This window comes from Protopterus annectens, chromosome 12.part0 (genome assembly GCF_019279795.1).
Source record: "Protopterus annectens isolate FY-2018-M chromosome 12.part0, PAN1.0, whole genome shotgun sequence".
Classification (NCBI taxonomy): domain Eukaryota; kingdom Metazoa; phylum Chordata; order Ceratodontiformes; family Protopteridae; genus Protopterus; species Protopterus annectens.
The window spans coordinates 583209808-583220679 of NC_056746.1; the positions used below are offsets into that span (position 1 = coordinate 583209808).

Consider the following 10872-nt stretch of genomic DNA (forward strand, 5'->3'; position numbering starts at 1 on the left):
GATTACAAGCTGCTGTTCTCTCTCATTTGACTGTCTGTTAGCACCAGGCATGGTGAAAGATTGTAGGAACTGCCTCATGGTTCTGACAGTTCTTTACTCCTAAATATTTATAAATCTTTGAGAGATGCTGTTAAGCACAGGAGCTCCACTTTTTTACATTAAACAGTGGCAGTAAATAACGGGATACCACTGCACTTACCTTTGTTGAGCTTGGTAAAAAAAATCATCTTATTCTTCACAGGTACCTATCTAGAAAACCTCAGCTAGTTTCTAGTTTCTATATCCACACCAGCACCTTCATTCACCTCTGCAGTTAAGTCTGCAAGCTGTAGCACTTAAGATCCCTTAGGAATATGTAAACTCCATTTTATAGGTGACGTCACTGGTGCATTGAAACATAACTGAGCTTGCCATCCAGAGTTCAGCAGTATTCTTCTCTTTCCAAGAATCATGCTTCATTTCAAAAATAAATAATTGATTTCAGTGATTGTTATGCCTTTGACATGAGGTTCAGCAGATCATATTATTTTGCAAGGGATGTACTGTACCTGTCATCATATGACATTCACATACCGATTTTGTTTCCCCTATAGGGACTGTTTATTAGGTAAAGTTCAAATTGTGAGCATACTTACGTAGCAAATTCCAGTTCAGACAATATCAGGGTTGCTCTGTTCAGTGCCAGAAGTGTAAACAACAAAATTAGTGTGCTTCAGTCCTACCTCACCCTTGAAGACATCCATATTTATGTAGTTAGTAAGACTTGGTTTTAGAACAGTGCTAACTGTCTTTCCTTAGCATAATAGTGCACCTGCCATGCATTTATGACTACTGAGAGCTGTGATGGCCACAATTATTCTTTTCTCTACTATCTCGCATGATACCAACAGAGCTAAAGAATACAAAAATATAATAGTATAGCCTCTGTTAGGCCCAAAGTCTAGAGCAAATGCATTTCTGCATAATACAAACCATTGTTGCAAAAATGGCTAATTACATTTATTTATTTATTTATTTTGTTTGTTAACTGGGTAGTTTTCGGCTGGGCTAGAAGCCCATTTTCAGTGGAGACCCGGGGAGAAAACTCCAAGGAAGGTTATAAAAGTACATACAATTGACATATGCCAGGTTACAGCGACTGAGAAAAAAAGTAATACAATTAAAGTTCATACAATAGTGCTGAACAGAAATAACACAGTTATGTATATTAATGAAAGTAAACAATATTATGTATTTGTCACAGCATTTAAAAAAACATTAACTATTTTTCACATGATTAAGAAGTTTTTTTTTGTGAACATATAGGTGTAAGAAGGATTCAATAGTTAGAGGATAGTGAGAATGTAGTGTAAGAAGGATTCAGTAACTAGAAGATATTGAGAAGGGTAGTGCAGACGAAGGATTAGTTGTTTTTTGAAGTATTTAGCCAGAGTGAGTACAGGAGCAAAGCCTATGTTTAGAGAAATATTCTTTTAGAGTCTGCTTAAATGTGTGTGTGTTAGTGATGGTAAGAATATGCTGTGGAAGGGAGTTCCATAGTTTGGCAGTAGTGTGAGAGAAAAGGAAGGTGCCATAGGTGTTTTGGGCTTTAATAACTTTTAGCAATATTTTATCAGCAGGCCTAATGCATGTTAGGTTACTATAGGCCTGGACTAGACCAGATAGGGATGGGCAGTTGTCAGGTTTGTGTAAGACTGTGCGAGTGGTCAGAAGTTGATTCAGGGTAAGAAGATGAGGGAGCTCAAGCCATTTTAGCTGAATTAATGCTGTACAATAATAAGATCTATGAGGTTGACTTGTAGCACATTTAGCAATCTTGTTGTAGCAAGATTCAAGGATATTTTGGTCAGTTTTTCGAAGATTGGTGAATATTTGAGAGCAGTATAGAAGAGAAGATAGTAGGTGGGTTTAAGCTGTTGTGAGTCTGACTTGGTCAGTGAGAATTTTTTTTTGCCCTGTACAATGAGCCCAGTTTGGCATGCACCTTTTTAATGGTAAGATCAATGTGTCTGTCAGACTTGAGTCTGCTATCAGTTGTAACACCAAGAGGTTTTGTATAATCTACTGCAGGGGTGTCCAACCTTTTTGACCGGAAGGCCAAGTGTACAAATTTTAAACTAGTCGCGGGCCGGATTAGCAATTTCAAAACCAAAAAAAAACAATAAAACACAAAATTCCTCTTTATGCAACATTTAAGCTATAAGAGACAGTATTGACTATTGAAACTTATAAGTTTGTGTTTATGATCAGTTTAATAAAAAATGTAATGTGAAATCTGGCATTGCTTTTGTTTGCACAGGTAGTCTATGTCTGCTCCAACAGTAGAAGTCGCAATGCACAATGATGCTGCCAAATGTTCGTCAGTAAGCAGAGATCTTGACTTCGATTTCGTGTTTTTCATTCTAGAAAACAGTTGTTCACAACAGTAGGTGGTTCCGAAGAGAGCAGTGAACTTCCTGGCGTCCTGTGAGAGATTGGTATAATTGTCTGATGATACATAGTGGCGGTAAAAGTTCAGCAGATCATGCTCAGCGAAAGCTATTTTCAAGTCACTGTCATTCTGAATGTCAATGAGTTCCAGCTGGTATTTATCAGCAGCGTCCGTGGGATCAACTGAAAACGGATTACTGATTAGCTTCATGGTGTCAATGTGCCTTCTGAAATCCTGGAACCTTTGCTCGAAATCATCAGCAAGTTTGGTAGCTAATTCAGAGTACTTCTCATGTTGTACTGTGTCCGTAGGCCTCGACGAAAGGACTGGGCAATGTACAACCTTCTTCAGAACAAGCTGTGACTGAATTAGCTTCAACTTCTGAATGAACGTCACAACATGTTCATACAACTTGTGCACCAGCTGGTCCTTTCCTTGAAGTCTGACGTTCAACTCGGCCATGAATTTCGTCATGTCGACTAGAAACACCAAGTCGTTCAACCATGAGTCATCATCCAAGAAACATACATCTTTTCCTTTGTTTGTCATGAATGTCTTTATTTCATCACGTAGACTCCAGAATCTGAATAATGTTGATGACTTGCTAAGCCAGCGAACTTGGCAGAAGTAAACCACATCATCATGATCTGAGCCCACTTCCTCCAGAAAGGATTTAAACTCCCTGTGATTGAGACCTCGGGACCTGATGAAGTTGACAGCTGATACAACTTTTTCCATCACGTGCTTCATTTCAAGGGTCTTGGCACACAGGTTTTCTTGGTGAATAATGCAATGGTGTGCAATGATTTCATGAGGCACCGATTTGGCCAACAACGTTACAAATCTGTTATGCTTCCCTGTCATGGCAGGAGCCCCATCTGTCATAATGCCAATCAGTTTGTTCATAGAAAGCTGGAATTTCTCAATTATCTGATTTACTTTTGCAAAAATGTCCTTTCCTGTTGTGGTGCCCTTCATTGGACAAATATCCAACAATTCTTCGACGACAACAAACGTTTTCGTAACCCCTCTTACAAATATAGCCAGTTGAGCGGTGTCACTTATGTCCATGCTCTCATCAAGAGCTAAGCTGTAGAACTCGCAACTGCTGAGTCTCTGGATCAATGTGTCTTCAATATTAGCTGCCATGTCATCAACTCTTCTTGAAACAGTTTGGTGAGAAAGACTGACATTTTCCACGAAAGACTTCTTATCCGGGAAGACCACATCCGTAAATATTTGCAAGCAAGCCTTCACAAACTGCCCATCTGAAAACGGTTTTCCTTTCTTGGCAATAGTCTCTGCAATTAAAAAGCTAACCTTTGTTGCTGCTTCCAAACTGTTTTTGGCTACTTTGAAGAAAGACTGCTGACCAGCAATACTTTGTTCAATGAGTTGATTTGATCAGTCCTGGCTTGACCAACCACGCTATCAAATTTACTTGCATGTTTCGTACTATAATGTCGCTTGATGTTGTATTCCTTTGAAACAGCGATAGTTTCTTGGCAAATCAAGCACAAAACGCTACCAAGATGTTCCATCACGAAAAAGTCTTTCGTCGACGAACATTTGAACGAGCGATTTTCAACATCAGTTTTCTGTTTTTTATGTGCCGGCACCGCCATTACAACTTTAAACTTGCCTGCACGTGATACATTACATCACAAGTCAACAACGGTAGAAAATTAGAGCTGGGAGGATGATGTAAAATACACCTAACCTGAGTATTAGTAAAAATTAGTGCCCACAACAATGAGAACGGAGCAAAAGCAGGAAACTCTTAAAAAATTCTGTTTTATTCACCAGTAAAAAATAGATGAGCGCGCTTTCACTTACAAAGCTTCATCCAATCTATCCATTTTTTTTACTGGTGAATAAAACACTTATTTTTAGAAAGCTTAGCTACGGAGCATTTACTTGGTTGGCTGGCGGTGAATTTTCTATTTTTGGTTATTCTATTAGTAAAAAATTAGTTCTTTCAGATGCCATGCGGCAAGACAGACTGTGATCTTCGTGGATTATCGATGACTGGCAAACCTGATAGTTGTGTTACAAAGGCAGCTGTCTATTGAATTTTTACAAAATCAGAGAAGCTTCGTGGGCCGGATAGAAACCTATGGCTGGCCGGATTCTGGCCCCGGGCCGTATGTTGGACACTCCTGATCTACTGGTTCTGTAATAGTGCCATTGGAGAGGAGATACAGATAGGAAGTGGATTTTTAGATATTGGGTTGTGGTAGAAGACCATTAGTTTGGTCTTTTTGGGGTTAAGTATAAGTTGCTGGTGAGTTAGATAGTCTTCTATATTATGGAGGGCTGCTTGGGTTTTTTCTTGGAGTTCATTGATGGAAGGGGCGGAGCAGATTAGGGAAGCATCATCAGCATATTGTGCAATAGTGGCTGAGTCGGCTACAGTATAAAGATCGTTAGTAAAATAGTGAACAGAAGTGGACCAAGTATTGAACCTTGTAGGACTCCAACCCTTATATGGAGCTGGGGAGAGAGCTTATTGTCCCATAAAGTGTCTTGTTTTCTTTCAGGGCTGGAGTGGTAGGTGGCTCGCTTGTTAAGAAGTATTTGATGCGATACAGTATCAAATGCTTTCGACATGTCTAGGAAGGTAGCAGAGACTAGTTTTTTTTGTTTTAAGATAGTGTACAGTATCATTAAAGCTGGTAAGTGCTGTAGTGGTACTATGCCTGGGCCGGAAGCCATGTTGTGTCTTGGATAATAGATTATTTGACAGGAAATGTTTTTTGTTTACATGTTTTTTTGGTTTTGGTGTTATCTCTGCATACTTAAAAATCAGTGAACAGTGACATTTCCTACATGTTCCAACAGAATTATGAGACAGTTGTGTACTGGCATCCTATGTCTATTCCATAGGGCAGGTGAAGTATGCTCCCTAAAGACACAGTGTCAATCTTCAAACTTTTTCACAGTAAGTTTTATTAGGCAGGAACAAATGGATTCTCCTGTCATCTGCAAAGTGATATAGCTGGAGAAACCGCAAATTAACTTTAAGGCTAGATTGTTTTTATATAATACAGTTTAGTATGTAATATATTTGTGTTAAATATTCATAATGATGCATCACAATGTGAAAAGTTACTATAATACCACATCACTGGGGTGCTTTACTTCACTGTTGCTTACAGTGCATCCTGGCCATGAGAAATTTTCACAGTGGTGTTTAACTTTGTGCAGCACACTAATGTCAAATACTTTATATTAACAATTTAAAATCATGTTTAGTTCTCATCAGTACCAAGTTTTGTTAGTGTGATCAATTTGTTCTTTAGCTCAGTCCAGCTTATTATAACTATTACATCATACCAACTTTGTGACTTTGTAGTATGTTAAATTAGTTAAAGGAGGGCACCCCCACTTTATCCTGGCTATTTTCAAATCTGTCAATGGAATAGGTTTGATTAGTCAGGTTTTGCAGAGTAGAGACATGATTGAATAAATTGTATTCCTAAAGTTAATGTTTTTTGTCTATATGATGAATTAAAACAATTTCAAAAAAATATACTTTTTGTACTTTGTACTGAAATATTTTCATTAATTATACATATGCTTGTATTCTCTTTTGGGTGCACCAACTTGCCTGGATACCCCTTCTCACTACCCTTTCATGGTGTCCTTAATGTTACAGGAGGATCAATTCTTCAAGGAAGAAATGTACCATAGGCAGTTAGTTACAGGAATGTATTGAGAAAGTCACATAATAAAATGGATGCTATGTTAAATGATCTTATATCTAAGACTTAAATCATGCTACTCGTATTATGCCATTTAAAATCATTACTACAAAGTGGACCAAAGAGTGGATAAGATTTTTTGAATGCCTTGTAACAAAGGACATGTTAAACTGGATGAAGTGCTAACAAGTGTCTGCCAAATACATCTATATGACTGACATGTTGTGCTTTACCATTTGGAATGCGTACCATGTTATCACATATAATTCCATATGGCACTGAAAGAACATTGTTTACATTGTCCTCAGTAACAAATGCTGTAGCTGTACTCAGAATATCTGAGAAGTCCTTACCTCTGCATGAAGAGTAAGGAAGTTCAACTGCACATAATAAAACAAAACAAAAAATATTAAGTGCTTTTGTCTTCAAACCAGCTTGTTTACGACTTCATCATGTGTGATCACTAAATGTGTTAAATGTTACATGACCACTATAACAGTAAAAATAAAAAATGAATAATATACTTGAATGCATTACTTAGGCATTCAGTTAACTGCACATTATATGAAAAATACCTTTTTTTATGTTTTGTATAATTTCAGAAAAGGAATGGAAGGGAAAGAGACAGAGATAACATATTGGGTTTTAGGGAATTTTGGTAATTTTTATTTGAATGCCATAAATCACCATGGAATATATAACTTTCTATATTTTAAATTTTATTTATTGCATGTTTACCAGGTTGTCAGACTAGGCTATGCAAACCCCCCTTTCAGCCGAGACAGGGAGAAAAGCTCCAAAAGTAAGTACGTGACAGCTGAGCTAGCATGATAATTAGGAAAAAGATGTGTCAGGTAAAATAGTTCATTGTTGCATACAGACAAATATACATACAGACATATAAAACAAACACATCTTACATAATAAACATTTTACAATGTGTTAAAAATGTTACCATACAAATCAGTCAGTAAATGTCAAAGGTATTTTAATATTAAAGGATTACAAATGTCATAGGTTCCAAAGTAATAGTGCTTTGATCATTAGGAAGGTAGATGTGACAAAGGCATTTCAGTCTGATGAAGTCATGAACAATTTGAAGATGAAACTGATGAATGTTTTTTTGTTCTGTTGTGTGTAATAAATACTGTTCATCACAAATCACTGCTGCAGTAGCATTAGCTATATGGGTTATATCCTGTGAGGTATAAAATAGCTGGACAGTCTTCCAAAAGCCTTCACTCTACTCACACATGCACCCAGGCTGTTGTGTCTCACAGTCCTGTGTGGAGAAAACAGCATTCTGCATGTCAAAATACATCAGCACTTTCTTGCCACCCATGATTGTTGTCCTGGGTTCTCAGGATCAAGGGTCAGCTCTTGACTTCCATTGCTATGCAGGTAAGTACTGCTTGGGAAACCCTTCCACCAACTTTATATTTTTTGTCTATGTTTCAACAGAATTGTACCGGGTCTCTTTAAGAACAAAGGCATTTTTGTTGTGTTACTGTTCATTGGAAATGTTTCATCAGACAGGATATTTTTACCTTACTGTTCTTATTTAGAGCACACATCTGTTGGAAAAGTGTGCAGCTTTTATACTATTTTGTGTTTTTTATCAGGACTTAATGCATTTTAAGAGAAAAGAAACTGGTGCTTGTATAAATTTTACAAGGGTTCAGGCTTCATTTACAGCTAGGACACACACACAGATATATATATAAATATATATATATATATAGGTTCATAGGTTGGTACTAGGCTATCGACCCTAGGGCCAATACAAGCCTAGCCATAACAATTCCTTGGCTATTTCTTTCCACACTATTTACTTCCCTGGACCCCTGTCTAGCAGGGCAACTGACGTGATCCCCACGGTGAATTTCCTTTCTCTCATCCAATCGTCAAGGTTCCTTTTGAAGAGGGCCAAAGAGGCGCTCTGCTTGACATATATGGACAGTCTATTCCAGAGTCTGGGGAGTCTCTGGGTCAGAAACTTATCCCTCCAGCATGTTTTGTTTATTGTGATGAAAAGGTTTAGATCCCTGGAGCGTGTGGCTCTGAGGGATCGGGATTTCTTTAAGTGTAGCATGTCCAACAGCTCTGGGTTTGACATGGCCTTGTATGTTAAGCAGAGATCGCCTCTGAGTAGACGTTATCCGACAGAGTATAGTTGGAGTTTTTTAAGGTGGTCAGCATAGGGCATCTGCTTTAGGCCTGTGATTCTTTTAGTGAGGTATTTCTGCGGCCTTTCCAGTTGTTGCAGATGTCTTGAGAGGTACATACCAAACAGGGCGTTGTATTCTATAATGGTTCTAATGAGGGATGAGTACAGTGGGACAGTGACCTCCTTTTTTCTGAATGAAAAGTCCTTAGTGATGAGGTGAGCCACATAGAAGGATTTCCTGTCTGTTGTAGCAATGCGGTTATCGAAGGTGTGACCACTGTCCACCTGTGTCCCTAAGTCTCTTATCACACTTTCGGTGTTTAGTGTACTGCCAATTATGTGGCAATTCATGGGTACATGTTTTTTTCCCAAAGAGGATAACTACACATTTCTTGGCATTGAGCTTGAGCCCATGGCTCTGGCACCAAGCATGTGTTTCTGTAAGGCCCTTTTGTAGAGTATCCACATCATTTGGGGATTCAGTAATGGCTCCCAGTTTGCAGTCATCTGCGAACTTTGTTAACCAGAGTCCCGTAGTGTTGGCCTGTACTTCAGAGAAGTAGATGCCAAACAAGAGCGGTCTCAGGACTGAATCCTGAGGTACTCCACTTGTCACTTGTCTGGAGCTGGATTTGGAGTCAGCTACTTTTACAGTCTGGGTTCTGTCAGTATGTCAATTGGCAACCCATCGAGTGACGTAGGGATTAATGCCTAGCTTAGTAAGTCTATCTATGATTCCAGAGTGGGGGATGGTGTCAAAGGCCTTGGCAAGGCCCAGATAGGCTGTGTGGACCACCTTACCCTTGTCCACTGCTCTGTAGACTGATTCGAAGAAGCCATTCAGGTTCAAGAGACAAGATCGGCCCTTCACAAACCCAAACTGGGTGGGGTCCAGTGTTTGAAGGTTGTCAATGTCTTTGTTTATAAGTTCCATGATAATACGTTCCATGGCCTTGCAGATCAGGCTCATCAGACTGATGGGACGATAGTTCCCGGGATTCAAGGTGGATCCCCCTTGTGGAGTGGGATAACTGTAGCTGTGCGCCACTCAGTGGGCATGAAGTCTGAGGTGAGGCCATAATTAAACATGACACTTAGGTAAGGTGCCAGTTCATTTTGTAGTTCATGTAGTACACAGCCTGGGATATCATCTGGTCCCATGGATGCTGTATTCTTAGCTTTGAAGAGTGCATTTTTTACCTGTGTGGCTGTTATTACCAGAATTTGGCAATCTTACGGTATTGAGATGGGCCGTTTAGGGGGTGAGAGGGGGGTGAAGTTGGCACTGAATTGATCTGCCAGGATATTGGCAATATCCTTGGGATCAGTATATTTAATGCCATTCTGTTGTAGCTCAGAGCAGATCTGAGCATTGCCATTTAGATTCTTGACATAGTTATAGAATGCCTTGTGGTTGTCTTTGGAATCTTTGGCAATTTTATTTTCGTAACCAGCTTTGGAGAATTTTATGAGGGATCTCAGCTTCTTACTGAGGCTGATAAGGGAGTTTTTTGCGTCCTGGGGTTTTCCTCTTTTCTGCAACAGTTTCTTCCTTTTGTTGTAAAGTTTGTTTATGGCAGGGGACCACCAGATTGGCTTCCTTTTTTTGGAGGAGAGCATCTTGGCTCTTTTTGGGATGGCACGATTCATGCATGAGTGGATGTGCTCGTACAGTGCTTTAGTGTAGGATTCAGCAGTCGAACTTTCAGTTCCCGTCTGCATGGGTGTCATGAAGTCTGTCACCTTTGACTTGAGTAGCATGAAGTTAGCTTTGGAGAAGTTTTTTATGGAGGTTTCCTTACTGGGGGGTGGGGGTGGAATGTGGATGTTAAGGGTGATTAGCTTATGGTCAGCTCTGACCAATGAGGGGGTGACCATAGGTGTGGAGCATCGATTTTCCATGTTGGTAATGACCAGGTCTAGGATATTGGAGCCCCTGATGGGACTATGGATTAGTTGATTCAGGGCATTGGAATTTATGAATTCCAAGAACCGTTGGGCAAAGGTGTTGGTAGTTTTCCCAGTTAATGGCAGGGTAGTTTAAATCACTCAGTATTAGGGTGTTTGGTTGCATCTTAATATTTTCCAGTATTTTTAGAAAGGTGTAGTGAGAATCTTGGTGCATGGTGGGGGATCTGTAGCAAGCTACAATTTGGATTGCAGTCTTACCTAGTGTTAGTTGCACATGGAGAATTTCAGATGCATTGTGTTGGGCAGCTAGCTTGGTGGTGTGAATATCCTTGGTGAATATGTACACTCCTCCACCTTTAGTGTTTCGGTCCTGATTTGGTGGCCGAAAAGTGTGGTAAGAGTTGTAGCCTGGTATTGCAGGGGTGCTCTCTGGAGCCTTGAACAAGGTCTCAGTTACTGCACAGATATTGATGTTCTCCATTTTTAGGAGTGTCTCGAGAGAGTACATTTTGAGGTTTAAACTTCTAGCATTGAGTAGCATTACCTTCAGAATATGCATGCTTGTACCTGTTACAGTGGTGGTTTTGTCCTTTGAACTTTGCCTAAAAAAGGCACTATAGGGGTGCCAAGAGCCTTAACCAATAACCTGAATCCCAGGG

The 10872-nt window shown here is 39.5% G+C and overlaps 1 protein-coding gene across 1 annotated transcript in view; it reads left to right on the top strand.

The window, feature by feature from the left end:
• Nucleotides 1-10872, top strand: part of LMF1 (lipase maturation factor 1) — a 4369731-nt gene that overhangs the window by 4041741 nt on the left and 317118 nt on the right. The window lies entirely within an intron of this gene.